The sequence below is a fragment of the Heloderma suspectum genome, chromosome 2 (genome assembly GCF_057233095.1).
Source record: "Heloderma suspectum isolate Gila_16-S chromosome 2, 16-S_ref, whole genome shotgun sequence".
NCBI lineage: Eukaryota > Metazoa > Chordata > Lepidosauria > Squamata > Helodermatidae > Heloderma > Heloderma suspectum.
Window position 1 is genome coordinate 266,489,843 of NC_139459.1, and position 19,341 is coordinate 266,509,183.

Sequence of the window (19,341 nt, forward strand, 5' to 3'; positions counted from 1 at the left end):
TATCGCTTGCTGTATGGAGCCGGCCAGTGAGGATTCTGGCAATGGATTGCCTCCCCCCCCCCCGCGGACCCCCCGCCCCCGGACTGGCAGGTATGGGATTCGTACATCCCTACTTGCAGCTTTTCTATAGCTCACCATGTCTAACACAATGATTGGGTTTGCACAACATGCTAACCCACACTCAGTGGCTGAGTGTGAGCTGTTGTTGAACTGTAGGTTAGCATGTTGTCTGAACCCAGGACATTTTCCACAGGGTGGCTTGTTACCCATGCAGTGTGGCTTATTTTTCTTGAGCAAGCCACCTTGAGAACACATGGTTTGTTGTTGGGTTGTTCACGGTGGTTAACAAGTCACAGTGCATGGTTAACTAGCCACCCTGCAGAAAATGTCCTGGCTTCAGACAACATGCTAGCCCACAGTTCAACAAACAATCCACAGTTCAATAACAACCCACACTCAACCACTGAGCATGGGTTAGTGTGTTGTGTGAACAGCCCCTAAGTGTCTTCTGTCCCATAATTTCAGATTTGCTGCAGATGTAATTGCTAAAACTGTGTTTCCTAAGCTTCTACCCAATGTTCCATATAGATCAGTGCTGGTCAGGGGCTCTATTTCTGCTAGTTTGCATCTCTGCTCCATCCAGGGCTGGCCCTACCATTAAGCAGAGTGAGGTGACTGCCTGAGGCAACTGATTTTGGGTGACATGACAGGGCAGCGTGTTTTTAGTTATTTAATTTACTATTATTGTATTTTTACTAGTGCTGTGTCAAAAATTTCTCCTACATTTTTTTCCCACCATTCTCATTCAATTTGACAGAAGAGAAATTGCTTAAAAAAAAAAAATTCAATGGTGAAGAAATTTCAGAGAAATTCTCATGGGTTGGGTTTGGTTTCCTGGGCTTACCTTACTAAGGAGTGAGCACAAGTGTCCTGTTTTTCACTGTACAATCATCTCTCTGGCAGCCTGTTGCCTCCTCAGCTTCCCACACTTCAATTAAAGTCCAGTTTAAGGCAGCATGAGATAATTTCTCCCATAGGGCTTTTTTCAGATCAGGACATGCTGGCAGCCTGGGAGGCTAGCTGTGATTAGGTAAGCTCAAAAACAGCACAAAAACAAGTTATAAAACATCCTGAATGAGGATGAACAATGGAAGCCTCTTTCATGGGGGGAAGAAAACTTTGAAGGAAGGAAATTGGAGGACAGATATTAGCAGAGCACTAGCAGAGCAGAGCACCTCATCCCTGAAGCTGGACACAACAGTGCCCCCACCTGCACTGCAGTGGATGCAAACTGGAGGCCAGCCTGCCAAGACAGTTGATGCTGTTGCAGCATGAAAACCCGCAAACCCCTTAGGAAAAAAGAAAGAAGCTATGCTACAAGCCCCGACAATGAGGAGCCCTACCTGGGAGAAACTGGAGAATTTCTCCTTCCCCTGGAGAAATTCAGTGAAATTGTCTCGCAAATTTCTCTGTCTCCAAGTAAGGTGGAGAATTTCAAGAGGCCATTTTTACTGCTTGGGATGGGCAGAGGCACTTGAAGGATTTTTTGCCTCTGGTGTCAAAATAACTTGACCAGCCCTGGTTCCTATGCCCCTTGACTTGGAAAGGGGGCAATTTGCTGCCCTCAGGGAGCAAAATGCCTTGGGCCAGCTCTGAATGGCAATGGAACATTCTCTTGGCACCATTTGCAGAGTGTGCACTCCAGACTCCAACTGTCTTTCCCCACCCCGAACGGAAGAGCTGGCAGCAGGAAGCAGGACAATAGGTCTAGTCCAGTTCACATAGTTACTTTTCTGTCTACATGTAAGCGGTCTAGAACCATCCTGAGCCATGAGACACCGCTGATGGCTTGGGATAAAGTTAGCATGAACTGGGCTGTACACCAATACAGCCAGCAACAATTTCCATGGTTGCAGAAACTCTTTTTCCAGCCACCATAATCACGGATATCACTGCTAGCTGCATTTGTATATGAAGCCTAGCTCAATCTTTTCTCCACATGAGAGCTACGCACAGCCCTGGGTCTTTTCACATGTATGGAAAGAAACTGTGTAAACCAGCCCTTTGGAAATGAAAAGAGAAAGCCCAAAAAGAAAAAGCACCTACCAGCTGACCATACTGACTTAGGGCTACTCTACATGGGGCTTTCATCCTGTGATTCAGATTAATTATTCAAGGAAGTTTGAAGGTCCTTTACAAGCCGTTGTCAACCTCAAGTGCCTCTCCCATCGTTTCCAACCATTTCCACAGCTTAATTTGAAATGGAAATAATGAGCTAATAAAAAGTACTGGTTTGAATTTGTCCACGTAAAGAGGAAGTAGCACTATAACAGCAGCGCCATTTAGTGGCTGTATAATGAAACATGTAGAACTCGCATATAAAAAGGAAAAAGGGGGGGAGTGCATGTAAAGAGCCGATCTTAATCCCGCAAAGAATCCAGAAGCAGAAGCCACAGTAAAATCACGGGATAAAAAGCTTCTATGTGGAGAAGCCCTTAGGCTGCAAAGCATTCAAATCCCTGCATTCTAATCCCTACATTCTAATCCCAGACTACCAGTGCATCCTTTCTGCTCCCCCTCTCACAGAACCACTTTTGAGGTGGAAGGCTAGTGACCAGGTGACTTTTCATCTTCATTACTGGCTAAGTAAAATCCCACCCAGCATTCTGGAATATACCAGTCGCACAAGGTTGAACGTGGCTGAGCATTTACATATACAAACTCACCAAACAGACCAGGGGTTCACAAGCTATAGCCTGTGGGCCACATGTGACCCGCAAGGCCTGAACTGCACACAGATGCCCCAGCAACACCACAGCCCTCTGAGTTCCCTCCAGCAATTCTGATACCCGTCGCTTTTCCCTCACTGGTAGCAGTAATGCAGAAAGAGCACTCCGTATCAGGACTGCTGGGGGATTGCCCAAGGGCCATGTTTCAGGTTTTGGGGGCCACACATGTGTGTATAGACACAAACACACACACATGCATGTCCCAGCAATCCCTACAGAGAGATTCCACATTGCTGCTACCAGCAAGAAAAGAGTGATGTGTATCAGAATCACTGCGACATGAGCGCATGTGCGTGTGTGCATGTGTATATACAAGTGTGTGGCCCCCCAGACCCCAAAGTAGGCCCTCAGGGCCAAAAAGGTTGTGTACCCCACAAATAAATCAATTGATGTGGTTGGCTTTCACAACAAAGAGGGGAGGGGACTGAGAGGAGAGGGAGAACCTGGATTATTTCCCCAATAGGTGATCAACACTTTCAAATATGTCTGTGCTGACAGCCTCTTAGAGATACACATGGGGGAACGCAATACAGCAAGAATATCAGAATAAAGACATGTGGTGGATCAGAGCACTTGCTTAGCATGTTTAGCATGAAGGAACAGAAACCTAAAGACTTCTTCACATAGAACTTTTATCCTGCTATTGAGATTGCTCACTCACGGAGGTTTATGGGTCCTTTAGATGATGTCGTGAACCTCCAGGGTGTCTCCTGCAGTAAATGACCTTTATTCCATTTTTAAATAGATTGGAGATAATAAGGTATCAAATTATCCTGCTTGTATTCCACTTAATCATTGAATCATAGAATAGTAGGGTTGGAAGGGGCCTACAAGGCCATTGTGAAACGTTCCCTGTGAAACATTCCCAAGTTTCACAGAGGGAACTTGAGTTCCCTCTGTGAAAAGAGGAAAAGCCACAAGAAGAGGAGCGAGATCAGTGAAACAGATGGAAAACTCAGATAATGGGGAGAAGGAGGGGGGAAATGGAGGGGTAAAAGGAAGCGCGTGTAAAGCGAGTCAGTTGTGATCCTGCATTTAAAATGCAAGCAGAAAGCCCCGTTTTAAACATGGGATTTTAGGCTGGTGTAGAGATGCTCCAAGCCTATCCTATTGGAAAGTGGGTGAAAAAAAGTAAAAATCAGATAATTGGTAAAATTCAGTAGATAAATGGATTCATCTGGTTGTCAGAAAGAGGCTATCATTAAACTTTAAAGACACCTCCTTCGCACAACTAGAGTTTAAAGGAACAAACAGAGAAGGTTTTTGTGCTGTCATATAAATCTGTTACTGCTAGGAGGCTGTGATTCATCATCTTTTATTAATTAAAGGAAAATATTTTCCTAAGGAATACATGAGGAAAGAAAAAGAGAGAGAGAGATACTATTGGTGTGTAGGAGTGATGCTTCCTTTGTGTGCTTGGTTACAATCACTTCAGCTTTGCCACTGTGGTGAAGACTAGACCAAGAGCAGCTGCATTTGTTCCCTAATGATAAATCAGATGAAGGAGAAGAAAGGGAGGGAACTGGTTTAAAAGTCAGGAAAAAAAGAGACAGTTTGAGTGGGTGGGGCTGGAGCACTTGCTTAGTATGTTTAGCATGAAGGAACGGGAGGCCTAAGATGATCTAAGCCACCCTCTCTGAATTTCTCTCAGTAATAACTAAGGATAACAGAACAATGTCTACACAGTAAAAGGGATCTTGAAGATCCAGGTAATTCAATAAGGAACCTGAGATGAATGTATAATATTCCCACTATGCATTGTACTCAGCTAATCTGAGTACTATTGGGAAAGTTCGGTGTAAATGTTTGACAAAACTCTTTGTGGATACTTTTGATTGTGTGAAGCTATGCATATGGCCCAGTGCAGACATAATACTAGTTCTTTTCAAAATGTGGTTTGCAAAGCAAGCATCAGCCTCAGAAACATACACTTCCTATTCTACTCCCCAATATGAATCCCCACCAGTGCCCCAAATGCTTCCCTTGTGGAACTTATCCATAGTTTAACATTGCATCTGTGCAGATACTGACCATGATTAACAAGCACTAACCAGGATTCCTATCATATCCAGAATAAGAAGTGGGTTTTAATTGGTTAAAAGGGAACCAGATTAGCATTCATCACAAGGACTGCACGGACTTTAAAACCAACTGAACAGGCATAATGGGGGAGGAGGATTATATCTGCTGGCCCCACAATTTCTGCTATATATATTCAGCATAACTTCTAAACAGAATCTGTAAGTACAAACAGCACGTGTGTAGGTTCTGTTCCATGTAACCGGGAACCCTAGAAAAGCAGAGTCCCTGACGGCATGGGCCCCCCCTTAATGAATTGTATTGCAGAATAGTGCTTGCCTTTCTTGTGAATGTTGATCAGGGATGAAAAAAGTCCACGTAACAATAATATGGCTAATATAATAGCTGAAGTTAGTGCAGCTAAGAAGAGATTCTAAATTGTTCAACTTATTTCTCAGAAACCTTGTTCACCAGACATGCTTATGGATGTGAAAACACAAACTGGGGGAAGCAGCGTTTCACCCACTGGCCCTGCCCTGACCTCTGTGAGTTCAGCTGAAGGTCTGAACAGAGCCTACAACTGCACAACTGAACAGGGACTCTGCCTTTTTCAGGGTTCTTGATCATGCGGAGTCAGCCTACATGCAAACAACTTGTGAACACGAAGGTTCTGTTCAAGTATTCAGCTGAATGTGCATATGTCAAGGGCACAGCCACCAGGCACAATCCCACTTGCCCATGTCAGCACCATATTTGTGTAAACACGGGCTGGAATTATGTTGTGCTTCTGTAACTAGAATGATGGATCAAGTGTCAGGTGACTTGTCCTCTATTTCCAGTTCTGCTTCTGTCCTACTGGGTGAGTTATTCATTTTGCCATTCCATATTAAATCTTGTCTGCTTTGTATATTTACAATGTAAAATATTGATCACTACGTTATATGCAAAGGATATGCACCTTTCTCTTACATAAGAGTTTTAAGTCCAACTAGCATATAGAATCATAGAATAGCAGGGTTGGAAGGGGCTTACAAGGCCATCGAGTCCAACTCCCTGCTCAATGCAGGAATTAATGTTGAATTTAATTAGAACAAGATTACAACTCTTCCTTCTTCTATAAGAAGAGGGAGGATCTCACACTCAGACAGATAAACATTTTCAAAGCAATCTGGATGGTTTGGTAAAAGTATTTCTGTCTGCAATAGAAAGCTACATATTTCCTGCCTCACTGTGCTCCCTGGACAAGCTGTTTTTTTGGTTTGGGCATGCTTGTAGCACAACCAAGGAAAACTAAATTCCTCCTTGCAGAGCGAAATAAAGGCTGATTCAGTAAGACTGCTCAAGCATCGATTGGGTAGTGCTATGACATCACTGAGGCCAAGTAATACCTCTGCACCATTCCCAGAGCAGTTTTGCAACTGTATTAAAAGGTTTTTGAAATATCAGTAAGCTGAAGGCGCATGCACATGAGAGCCTATATGATTACATTTTTAAAATAGTACAAGATTACGTGCTCTTCTCTGCTCCAGCAATGCCTTTATATTTAAACAATATTCCCCCTCTCCAACACCAAAACAAATATATCCTAGGGAAGGAGTTCCACAGAGTGGGAGCCACCACAGAAAAGGCCTTCTCCCTCGTCCCCACCAGTCTAGCTGTCCTGGCTGATGGGACAAAGAGAAGGCCATCCGAGGCTGATCTTGTTAAGCAGCCTGTCTGGTGTTGCTGGAGGCGCTCCTTAAGAGAGGCTGGGCCAGAACCATAAAGGGTTTTAAAGGTCAAAAGTAACACCTTGAATTTGGCCCGGAAAACAACTGGTAACCAGTGTAACTCCTTCAGCACTGGAGTGATGTGATCTCGCTGGCAGCTGCCTTTAATCAGGCAAGCCGCCGCGTTCTGTACCAGCTGCAGCTTCCGAACTGTCTTCAAGGGTAACCCCACGTACAGTGCATTACAGTAGTCTAAACAAGAGGAGACCAGGGCATGTGCTACCGATGGGAGCAGATGGTCGGGAAGGAAGGGGCGCAGCCGCCATATCAGATGGAGTTGATACAGCGCTGTCCAGCTCACAGCTGACACCTGAGCCTCCATGGACAGCTGGGAGTCCAAAATGACCCCCAGGCTGTGGACCTGGTCTTTCAATAGCCGTATCCCATTCAACACCAGGTCAACATCCAGCCTCCTCTTGTCTCCCACCAAAAGTTCCTTGGTCTTGTCAGGGTTCAGCTTCAGCTTATTCCTCCCCATCCAGCCACTCACCGTCTCCAGACATTTGGACAGGGATTCTATGGCCAACCTTGGTGAAGATTTGAACGAGAGGTAGAGCTGCGTGTCATCCGCATATTGAAAAGCAAGTTTATTCATTTATGTGTTTGTTCCCATAGCTTATATCCTGGTTTTCTTCACTAAGTGAACTCAGAGTGGCTCATAATAAAAAATAATACATTACATAAATCAAACAATATTAATTCAAATCAATATAAAATTACAACAATTCAAATGTCCTACAAAACAATAACAAATCTTTCCCCATTTCTTCATTATATTTCTCTAGTTATCTAAATTAGATAAGTGTTAATCTCCAGCTCCACTGTAATAAATAAATAGGGAAATCAGTCTGAAAATGTTATATCCGTACACATTTCCAGTTCTTACTAATGTACTGGGACATTTAATAGTTAAATTAACTATTAAAATATGTACTGATGATGTACTGGAAAATGCAGTGCAGTACCTGATCATACAATCATTTTTTATTTGCTACAATCTAGTCATAGTGAGAATGCATTCCAAGAACCCTCCCATAAGTTCCATAGTATATCGATGGTGCTCATAGATGTACTTCTGTATTGGCAGCTATTGTCCAAATGAGATTTGGACCGGAAAGGATGAAGTTGTTTATGCAGTTATTTTTGGAATTGATTGGAAGACCCAGATCTTGATCGATTTTTCTATTATCTTGGTCCTTCCTTATTTCCTTCTTCCATCCCACTTCCTTGATATTTATCTCTTAGAACAGGGCAACATAGTCACCATGCAACTCACGGGTCACATCTGGCCTGCTTACTAAAATAAACAACTTTCCCTTTTCTTATGTGTCACAGAAAATGCAAATAATGCCAAAATGACTGGCTTTTGAGCAGCCTCATCCTCATCAAAGCTCAGTTCTCTATAGCAGCAGCAGGCACTGCACAGAGAACATTCTGTTAGTTCCATAAGCTCTGCCATCTCTTGGGGATATGAAAGCCACAAGAAGGAAAGGGGGGAAACTAGCCAAGACATACTCGTTCCAAGCATGGCATACCATCAGTCACAACCACACACAGAAATTCCAGGTTTCTTAGAAAAAATATCAACTGCTAGGTTCTGCAGGAAGCTGCAATCAAATTACTATGATACAGTTACTAAACAGTACCTCTATTTTTCCCCCAACAAGTACAAAAGCTGCTCTGGGGGTGATTTTGAATTGGAAAATTTGTCACTGGGAAAAGGATGCTGCTGTTCTGCCACTTAAACTCTCAGCCTCCAAAGGTTGTTTCCTTTTCTTTTAAAGACAAGGAAAAGACGCACGTGACTTAATGTCACATCTAGTTTTGGCCTGAGCCATTATTGGGGTGGGGGGAGAGGAGTGTTTCACACAATTTCACAGCTACTCTCTATCTAATAATAAAGATGCCATTGTGAAGGCAGCTTGGGATTTACCGAAGTGCACACAAAATGTGCTAACATGCACACATTAACAAATAGAGGAGATCACTCAAACTGATATAGAAAGGAAACCCCAGGTGTGACTGCTTGGGTGTTAATTCAAACAGAACTGCCACTCTTTCATGGGGTGCCCTTAATATGATGTGAATACTGATTCTTCCAGGGAGAAAATGTACTGAGGGTGTCATGGGAAAATCCACAAAGAAACAGCACATCATAACATGACCTTAACTCTTGCTGGATTCTAGCCAGAAAGGAACTCAACCAGGCAGGCAGTGCGACAGTCACAACAGAACACCAGAAATAGAAAATGGTATGAAACATTTCCCAGTAGGTTTATACTACGTACTACATAGTATACTACGTTTCCCAGTAGCAACGTATGGCTGTGAGAGCTGGACGATAAGCAAGGCTGAGCGCCCAAGAATTGATGCCTTCGAACTGTGGTGCTGGAGAAGACTCTTACGAGTCCCCTGGACTGCAAGGAGGTCAAATCAGTCAATCCTAAAGGAAATCAACCCTGACTGCTCATTGGAAGGACAGATACTGAAGATGAAGCTCAAATATTTTGGCCACCTAATGCGAAAAGTCATTGGAAAAGACCCTGATGCTGGGAAAGATTGAAGGCAAAAGGAGAAGGGGATGGCAGAGGATGAGATGGCTAGATAGCATCACCGATGCAATGAATATGAACCTGAGCACACTCCGGGAGACAGCGGAGGACAGGAAGGCCTGGCATGCTATGGTCCATAGGGTCACGATGAGTCGGACACGACTTAACGACTGAACAACAACAACATGAAACATTAGAAAGTAGCAACAACAACAAAACCCCCACAACATCAGCCCCAAAACATGAGAGAATGGCCCATCAGAAAGTACATCATTTCAATCTGGAAAATATTATTTCATCCTTAATAGTGGATATAGTTACACAGGTCACTGTCATTCTGTCATCCAGCATAGGACTAGAAGCTTATATTTCATCCTTCAATCTCTTACATTGTTTCTGTTAAGTGCCTCAGTACAGAAATGAGAAAAAGTATCTTGTTTTTAACCTGTTGCATGGCTTCCCTAGAGTAGAAAAACTTGACTTGTATCTCAGTGCTTACCTGGAATATAATCTGACTACAGCCAATCAGGTTTCAAGTTTTCCCTTCTTGTTCAGCTCTCAAAATGTACTTGTGCCAACTATGTATATTAGATTTGGAGAGTTTGAATCAAGATCTGAGATTTAGATCTCTGGAGACTGAACAGTTAATGCCCTGGTTTCCCCAGCTTGAAAGAATTCTTCTCCTAGCTGCAACTATGTCTTGGAAAGTTCCCAAGGTTGGAAGAGAAAAATCTGCAGTTCTTTAAGAAAGGGGGACAACACATATACACACAAAAATGAACTCCCAACTATCCCACAAGCAGATCGTCTATTTAACAGCCTGCCCAAGGCAAAAGAAAAAAGAGGAAAAAAGGATCAATACCCTGAAACTGAGGTGACATCCACTTTAGGGAGAATATTGCCTTTAGAGAAAGAGGCTCAAGATGGTTTAGTTTCTGCTGGCCCTGATTCAGAGCAAACCACAAGCAAACATACTTTCAGTATAAATAAGACAGTGAGTCTCGCCAGATAAAGCAATTCAAACATGAATGTAGCAATTTAATTGGTGCCAATTACTGTGTCTTGGTAGCATTAAGAATTCAGTCACAGTTCCATAAAATCCTGCATGCACTGAGAAATGAAGGTAGAGCTCAGAAAAGTGGCTCTGTGCAAATCATTAGCTGAGCTAGGTTGGCAGTCTATCTTCTGGCGATGGTTTCCCACTGAACAAGCAGATACAAGAAAGGCTTATCCAAGCATGGAATCCAGGACATTATAAAGTGTTATAAGAAACAGCAGTTCACTAGCACCCATTCCATGCCATTGAAAACTCCTGTAGTCCAGGATCACCTCCTCTTAGGAACAGAAACTAGGTCATTAGCTCTTCAGTCCCTATAAATCAGAATCTCAGATCTTGATTCAAACTCTCTTAATGTAACATATTATCATATTAGGATCTCAGGTTTTAGTCTGTGCCCTGTTCTCTTGTGTCTATGCAATTATTGCCCCATGACTTTGTTCTCCAAACATATTGCTCAAGAATAAAAAAATGTTCATATGTGGAAAAAATAGCACAAGAGAGGTTCAAAAATATATTTATGCCTCACAGATTAAAATTACTTAATTCTTTGTTCCTTTGCCTGTACCATTTCCCAGTCCAACACTGCTCCCCCTTTTTTTGCCATTTACCATCTGGGGTGCAGCGATAGTTGCAGTGTGAGGACAATGTTTCTTTTCCTAACTAATCTGCTTTCGTACTGAAAAAAGAACAATTTGTATTGTTTGAAAATTTACTTCTTGCATATGTAATAAAGGTATTGCTTCCCTTGTTCTGTGATTTGTTTAATACTGACTATGGGACCAACATGGCTACTAAAGATGGTAGCCTACCTGTATAGCTAGCTTGGCTGCTTACTTATTTCAAACATTTCTATGCTGTCTTTTCAAGGTAGCTTCCCAAAAATGTTAAAAGAGATAAAAACACAAGATAAAAAACACAGAATAGTGATCAAGGAAGAAAAATAACAGGCTGGTCAACAAGAATAAAGGCTAGCAAAAAGATGTACCCTGAAACATCCCCAAAGCCAGCAAGGAGAGGCGAAATGGTCATGTGTCCTATTTTACAGAGGCTGACTGGAGGGCCGTCAGAGGACTGTCCTCTGTTTGAAGGTGTCCTCTGTCTAAACAGCTGTGTAGTCCAAGTCCGATCCAAAGATAAAGAACCATAAGGAGGAAGAGCAGGGCCCTTGAAGTTGTCTATCCACAGTTAGTACCTGGACAGCAGCAGTCTGAGCAGGCAGGCATACAGATCACCTGGTCACAGTCCTTCCCAGTATGGTGTGATGTATTGTACTTCGTCTTAAATTAATGATTTCGAAATATACATCAATACACAAAAACTAGCATATGCAAATTTTAAGCAAATCAATGTTCGCTTTTGTCCTCTTTTTTGGTGGTGTATTTCCTTCTTTTGTTTTGGTGATGCATAAGTGGTCACCCTGGGAGGGAGCTAGGCAGAGATTATTCCACAGCCTTGGAGAAACTGATGTAAAGGCCCTGCTTCTAGCTGTGACAGTTCACACCTCACATGGAGTAGGAACATAAAGCAAGACTGATGATGATCAAACTTGCAATGGAGGCAATATACAACCCTTAAGCATTCTGATGACTACCAGCTACCACTGGAACATTTCAGCAGCATTGCACCTTGAACTGAAATATGTAAACAATACCTAGGATCCAAACCTCTATGCACACCTGCAAACATTTCAATTTGTGCACTAAAATGACTGCAATTTCCTCTAACTACAGCTGCTTGTACGAGACCAAACACCACTCTTGCAGAGGGAGGCTGTTTTTGGAAATGGCTCTTTGAGTTGCATATAACAAGGTTAGGAATATTGCTGTGCATGTAGGAAGCATGGAGAACAGACCTACACTTTCTGAGACCTATTCAAATAATATGAAAGCATAAATTTAAATATGCCCTGTCTGCTCATCAGTTCAGAACAGGTTTTCTAGAGCTGTTTCAGGATCCAATCTGAGGAAACAATGCACAGTTCATGCATTCCCTTCAAAAGTTTCTATTTGGAATTTCCCTCACTACCACTCCTTTTAAAAATAAATAAATAAATAAATAAAATGAATTCCCAGCAGCATTTGGCTCCAAGTTTTGCCTCATTGGGACAAGCTAGCCCAAAACAATTTCAAAGTTAAAACAAAGCCTGCATCCATTAAAATCAAGAGAACATTTTCAGAAAGTATAACAGGGATAAAGGGCACAAACCACAATTCCCAGGTCATAGAGTTACAGCTTGGCCTGGTTGTTTTGTGAACCTGAGGGAAAAAAGTATCAACCACACACTGTTGGCACACTGGAGTTGGACGGGATGGAGGAACTCAGTAGAACTATTAGTATACAGTCTACTCATCTGGAAACAGCTTTATGAAACAAATAGTTTTCTTCTATTTGTGAAGAAAACACATAGCATGGAAAAAAGTAATGTGTAAGTGAGCAAATCACTCAACAGCCTGTGGCAATTCCTGCTATCATGGTGGCAAAGAACAGTGCTGCTACAGGAAGTCTTTATGACCGTAGACATGATTACTCGAGTTTATATATTATCCTTCTCCATGAGAGCTTTGGCACTTGGATGAAGTGAGCTCACCTGTAGAATTAAAGTATTGTGTGAACCATCTCTTTACCTGGAATGCTAACAAAAGCCCTAAAACATGCACAAGTTCACATTTTGTATTTGCTCAGTGTTAATTAATCTGGAATAACTACCACCTTGGGCTCTGTATATACACTAATGTAAATTAATTTCTATTTATTTATTGGATTTTTATGCTGCCCAACTGGCAAATGTCCTCAGGGCAATTCGCAATAATAAAATCAAACAACAAAATAACAACAACAACAACAACAACAAAACAAGAATAATAAATAAAACAGCAAGAAAAGTATCAGGATGATACAATGTTAAGCGCTGAAGACATTTAAAATATTGAGTGGCCAGCAGTAAAATTAATACAGCAACAGATTAAAGATTAAATGCCTGCTTAAAGAGGAAGATCTTAACCTGGTGTCTCAATAGATACAATGAAGTCACCAGGTGGATCTGCCTGGGAAGGGCATTCCACTGATGGGGCCACTACAGAGAAGGCACTTCTCTACAGAAGGGCATTCCACAGAAGGGGCCACTACAGAGAAGGCTGCCACCCATTGCACCATTTTGGGCAGCAGGACCCAGAGAAGAGCCTCTGAAGATGACCTTAGCAATTGGGTAGGAACATACTGGACTTCATCTACAAGCATGTATTGAAAGTATAGAGAAAAATATACTTCTTTTTTTAACAGCTGTTTGAATGTGAATATTTCTGAGTTTCAATTTTCATTGTGAATTTAAGAACATAAGAAGAGCCCTGCTGGATCAGACCAAGGGTCCATCTAGTCCAGCATTCTGTTCACACAGTGGCCAACCAGCTGTAGACTGGGAACCTACAAGCAGGACATGAGTGCAACTGCACCCTCCTGCCCCTGTTCCCCAGCAACTGGTGTGCATAGGCATTCTGCCTCCGATACAGATTTGAGAGATTTGATTTTTTAAGACAAATCATTCAAAATTGAGTGAAATATGAAGAATCTCAATTGTATACTCTTTTACCCTGTGTCACCAGCTACAAATTCTTCTTATACTCTGTATAAGTTAAATGTTTACCTGACTTCACATTTTCTCACAATATTTTTTCTGCATTTCATCTCACTGTGCTAACTGCATTGTGACACCACAGCTGGCACTACTGTTTCTTCTGCTGACTCAGTTTCATCTCTTTCACAACATCTTTTCCAATGACATATTCTTAAATTGCTAGTGGTTTATATAATAATGTTTCAGGATGTATAAGCTGCCTTGATTATTTTGTCAGAAAGGTGGGATAGTTTTAGAAGTGAATGAATGGATAATGATGCTAGCACATGCTGGCATTGAATGTGCTGATGTTATCATACAAAAGTGGATAGCGCAACGCAACATGTCATTTAAAATGTGACAAGCAGTTTTGGAGATTTTCCAAAAGGCTTTGAAAGAAAACCAATGCTGCTACTGAAAAAAGCGAAACAAAAAAAAAATTAATGCTAGAGGTTGTTTCACTAGGGTTGTTTGACCACCCTAGTCATCATCTAGAGATCTGCATGCAAGGATTGCATGTATGCTGAAGATTCATGAAGATTTTTCCTCTGAACAGATGTGACACTGTCTGCAATGATAATCTTTTAGTGGGAAACAGGAAGTGATGCTAGAATCAGTTAGAGCTTTTCTACACAAGGCTTGTTCTTCCCTACTCATGGTTGTTTACGGGTTTTTAGATGACATCATGAACCTCCAGTTTCGCTTCTGTATCTAAAGAGCACTTTTGGTGACTTTTTTTTAGAGCAGGGAAAATGTGGAATTATTTCTGAAAGTGAAAGAAAACACTTTTCCACTTGTGTATTTGCACTATTCCACTATACTACAGTGCCACCTAGAGGTTATGTAGCAGAAAGGCAGGAAAGGAAACACTTTTCATGTAATTCTTGGATCTCAGTTCTGCAATGAAACTGAAAGTAGATCCAGCTCATTAACAGTCTCATGTAGAAAAGCCCTTACTCTCTCCATCCTCAGAACTGATGGCAATCACTGTCAGAGTTGACAGAACTGATCATCGGTACATAGGATGCTTGCAGGTTCTGATACAACAAGGGGTGTTGTGTATGCAACTGTGTGTTAGATGTGAATTTATCTCCCATGCTACATGCTTTCTCACACATGGAGCCCAATACAGAAAGGCCTTGGCTGAGTCCTGACATGGACTGTTCATGTGTAAACAGATGAAGCTCAGAATGGACAGGGATGTGGTCAAGGCTAGGCTGGATGAACTTAGGCCAGGGGCAAAGAGCAAGAGGCTAGTGTGGAGTCAGAGCCAGGCAGAACATTCAGTTCCAAATTAGCAATAGACAGCTGGAGGAGCCAAAGAAAGAGTCAAAGTCAAAGGCAGGCAGGGATCACAAACCAGGGCAGCAGTCAGGAAAAGAGACCAGGCAGAGTCCTCACACTCAAGACAAGTTGTATTTATTTATTTATGAAATCATTTATGTACTGCCCTCCAGTTCCTATAAGGGCCCTGAAAGTTGCGCTCATACTGAAAAGATGGCTTGGCTGCAAGGGCTCTATAGGGCCTAGTGTATTCCAACTGGCTTATATAGTCAGCTGACCTTCAGGCTGAAAATGCAGTGTAGAGAATAACCTTTCCGCTAAGACCTACTCTGCTTGGACTCCTGAGGACCCAGAGTGCTGGTGGATCAAGTAGGTTGGCCAGGCTTTTCAAACTTGGACTCAGGGCATGTGTCCTGGAGTTATCTCTGTTGGAGGGGGAAAGGTGAGGTGCAGAACAATTGAAACCTTAAATCACTGTTCTCTCCAGTGCTTTTGGATTGGAAGGCTGTCTGCTTTTTATTGTATGGACTGTGGATCAGGATATTCTCATCCAACAGTTTTGGATCCTTAGCATTTTGAGTAGCTTTACTGAAGTTATTCTGAATTTTGTCTTGTTCTTGCTCACCCACCCACCCCAACTAGTGGTTTATTCATCACTGCACTTCGCACAATAGTACAACTTTAGCACTTTGGTCACCACTTTCATAACGACCAATTGCTCAAAAGAAGACTTAGTAACAGGAGAATAAAAGGTAGATGACATTACATATAGGTAGTATTACAGCACAAACTTTTCTGTATGCTGCACTACTATAAAGACTTTCACCTATCTGCCTTTTCTTTATTACTAATTTTAAAGCAGAGAATCTCACAATATTACTGAAATGTTCAGACCTTATAATAATAGCACACACAAAACAGACACTCAAGCAAGTGGTACTGGCAACTAATTCTAGTATGGATCACAAGAATTTCCATCTCAAACAACGCCAAACATCAGTTGAAATCAAAGATGTAAACCATCAGTCAGCTTTCTGATGCTCAATAAAAATCTGGCTTTTGAACTGCTGACTGTGAAGACTGTAAACATTATCATACCCACACTACAAAAGGAAGCTGTCTACAACAGTCCGGAAGTGGAGAGGATGGGCTGCTAAGGTGTGAGAATATACAGACATACATGATCAGAAATAATCAGAAGCCTAATTCAAATCTTCTTAGTTACAATAATATTTAACAAGTACATGACATTTTTTCCACTTGCAGCACCAGAAAAAATATGGAGGGGGGCACAGAAGGGGCAAAGTGCATTTCGGGGGGTGGGGAGACCATGTGATTGTGAGAAGTGCCTTTTCTTCAAATAAATAACTATGGGGACCCAGCACCGTGGGTGTGGAAGGACAAGTTCCTTGTCTGGGGAGTGCTTGCCCCCTCTTCACTCCTGCTGGTGCTGCCTCTACATTTTTTCCCTAAGTGCTCAAAGTACATCTCATGCATTATCTCTGTCATCATCACACAGCAACCTTGAAAACCAGGCCAGTATTGCTGTTGTCAACCATATTACAGATTGGGGTTGAGGTGCAGTGGCTTGCCTAAGACCACCCAGAGTTCATAGGTGGATGGAGAACGGAACTGAGAAATTTTGGCACAGGGCTCATGTGCTTAACCTTTGTGCTACACCAGCACTCTCTTGGGTACTTTGCTTGCAGATAGACACACAAGCAATAGGTGATGTCTCTTATTATATAATGTATCCATTTTACACCATGAGAAACACTGGGATGAATTCATTTAGTCCTATATAAGAACTGGAGATGCCTGGAAAGGGAGATAGGTTGGTGGCAGAGAGCATGTTTTGCATGCATAAAATGCCAGGTTCAGTCCCTAGCATCTCCTGTAAAGAGAGAGAAAGAAAGAAAGAAAGAAAGAAAGAAAGAAAGAAAAGATCAGGTAGCAGCAGGTGATGTGAAAACCCTCTTTCTGAGATAACGGGGAACTGCTGCCACTCAGAGTAGACAGTACTGGGTTAGATGGACAAATAGTCTGATTGGTATAAGGCAGCTTCCTCTGTTCCTTGTGGATATTAGAGTGGTAGCTCTGGGAAATGGTGAGCCTTCTCACTCTGTCCAATTGTCAGCACCTGTATCAAAGTGATATGCACTGTCAGACCAATCTCTTCTGGTGATTCCAAGGTTTTGAGCTTCAGAACGATATTTTCACATATCAGGTTTATGGGCGTTGTCTATGGCTGAAGTGACACAGAGCAGTTGTACCACTGTCATATCGTTATCATAACTATTGGTGCCCACTGGTGTCATGTGCACCAACAGTTATGATAACGGTATGATAACAGTATAACTGCTATGTGTAGATTCAGCTTACCTTTTACTCACAAAAGCAGACTCAATAAGAGCACTTTGTATCTCACAGCCTAGAACTTCTTGCCTGTTACACACAGCACAGAGATCTGTAAAACCCGCTGTGAACCAAAGAGCACTGTGCAGTCTTGTTACCAACCTTTGTAAGAAGCAACAGACTCCCTCTACACACACACACACACACACACACACGTCGCTGCTTTTTTCTTTTCTGGAGCTGCAGGATACAGCGAACAATTCATTCGTTTAAACGCTATTCATCGCTTCTTGGAGGGGCATTTTAGAATGGGGAGGGGGGCGGGAGGTACGAAGGAGATGAAGATCCCATGAACTGTCTTCATTGTGTCTATTGGGCTGAAGGTTCAGTTCTTAATTTATTTCCATTTCCCTTTGCAAGTCCCTGTGAAGACAGTCCCTGGAAGCTACTCTGCACGGCGATGCCCTTTGGAAAGCTGCAAAAGAAAGAAAGGAAGGGGAGGCAGAAAACGGAGGATGTAGAAGTTTGCAAAGGAAAACTGGCTGGCTTCGGCCTTTTGGAAGCTCGCTCGAAAAAAGGGAACAGCCACTGCGGGCTCTCCACATCTGGATCTGTTAAACAGTTTCCATTTGCAGCTCGCTTTCAGGCTGGAAAAGCAAAGAGGAGGTTAACTGATGAGAGCAAAGGAGACCGCTTGGGGCTTACCTTACTCCGCAGAGGGGCAAAACTGCTCTCGCCCAAGAGTATCCAGAACGTGCCACGCCTTTTCGCCCACCCCTTCTCTTTCTCTTTCTCCTGAAGTTTCCCCGGTTGCCTTGAGTACACGACCGACGCTTTCTTCAGCTGAGCTCGGCAGCCCTTTGCAAAACGTGTCGGGGAGGGAGCCCTGAGCCTAGAGAGGCGGGGCTGGGGGGGCGGCGATCCCGACTCCCCGCTGTCCGGCGCTCCCGCCGCCTTGTTGGTGCCTCTAGTAGTGCATTTTACTGCCCGCCCCCCCGGCCTCCCCGAGCATCCCAGGCTGTGCTGCTTCCTCGTAGCCCTGGTGCCTTTCTGTTACAGCAGCAAGAAGAAGCCTTAGCCAGGCAATCGTGGTTTTGTGGTGGGGCTTTTTTGTTTCGTTTTAAATCCTACTTGGCTCAGAGTTTTTGGTCCGCTCTGGAAAAGAACAAACAGAAGGGGAGAAGGAGAAGAAAGCTGGATCCTTTGCTTTTTATTTTTCCTTTTTGGAAGACACGCACACGGAGATCTGAGGAACAGCTTCAGTTGGAAGACACAACACACACGGCGCAGGCCAAGGCGAGAGTGACAAGCACACTCCACTTTGTGAATTTGGGCAGGAGAGGGTGAGAGGAGCCTCTGTAACAGCTCCCACCTCCCTCCTCCAAGCAAAACAAAAACAACCGGAGCCAAAAGCGTGGGGGTTTCCACGTTTCCATTCAAGACAGGACTCTTATTAGGAACTGCTCTGTCTCCCCATCCTCTCTCTGGGACTGCGTGTGTGAACGCGCCTGCTTTTCGAGGTCTGCCTCCCCTCCCCGCCCGCTCCCGCCTCCTCCCCGCCGCAGCCTCAAGCCTCCATCCTCTCCTGCCCCCTCTCTTCTCCCCTTTCTCAGGATATGAGGGGACGTTTAGAAAATCCACTGCCCGCGCCAGCCGCTGACTCATGTTTTTATTAAAGAAGGGAGGCCTGTGCCTTCAACTGCCGCCACATACCAAAATCACTGCGCCCGCCCGCCCGCCAGCCCCCATCCCAATCCCTGGCACCTTCCCCGCACCGGGCTGGGGTCGGGGGCGGGCGCTGGAGTTGGTTCCTGACAGAAGGCGGACGCGGCGGGACTCGCGCAGCTCCTTATCGCAAAAGATAACCGTTTTTGCTACAGGGCTGTTTTGTTTGCTGCTGGGC

The 19,341-nt window shown here is 43.3% G+C and overlaps 1 protein-coding gene across 1 annotated transcript in view; it reads right to left on the reverse strand.

Annotated features, from left to right (window-relative positions):
- Positions 1–18,593, reverse strand: part of PDGFRB (platelet derived growth factor receptor beta) — a 105,715-nt gene extending 87,122 nt beyond the window's left edge. Inside the window, exon 1 of the mRNA XM_084839150.1 lies at positions 18,144–18,593. The gene's annotated coding sequence lies outside the window, so the exon portion shown is untranslated. The remainder of the gene's footprint in view (positions 1–18,143) is intronic.
- Positions 18,594–19,341: the final 748 nt, after the last annotated feature.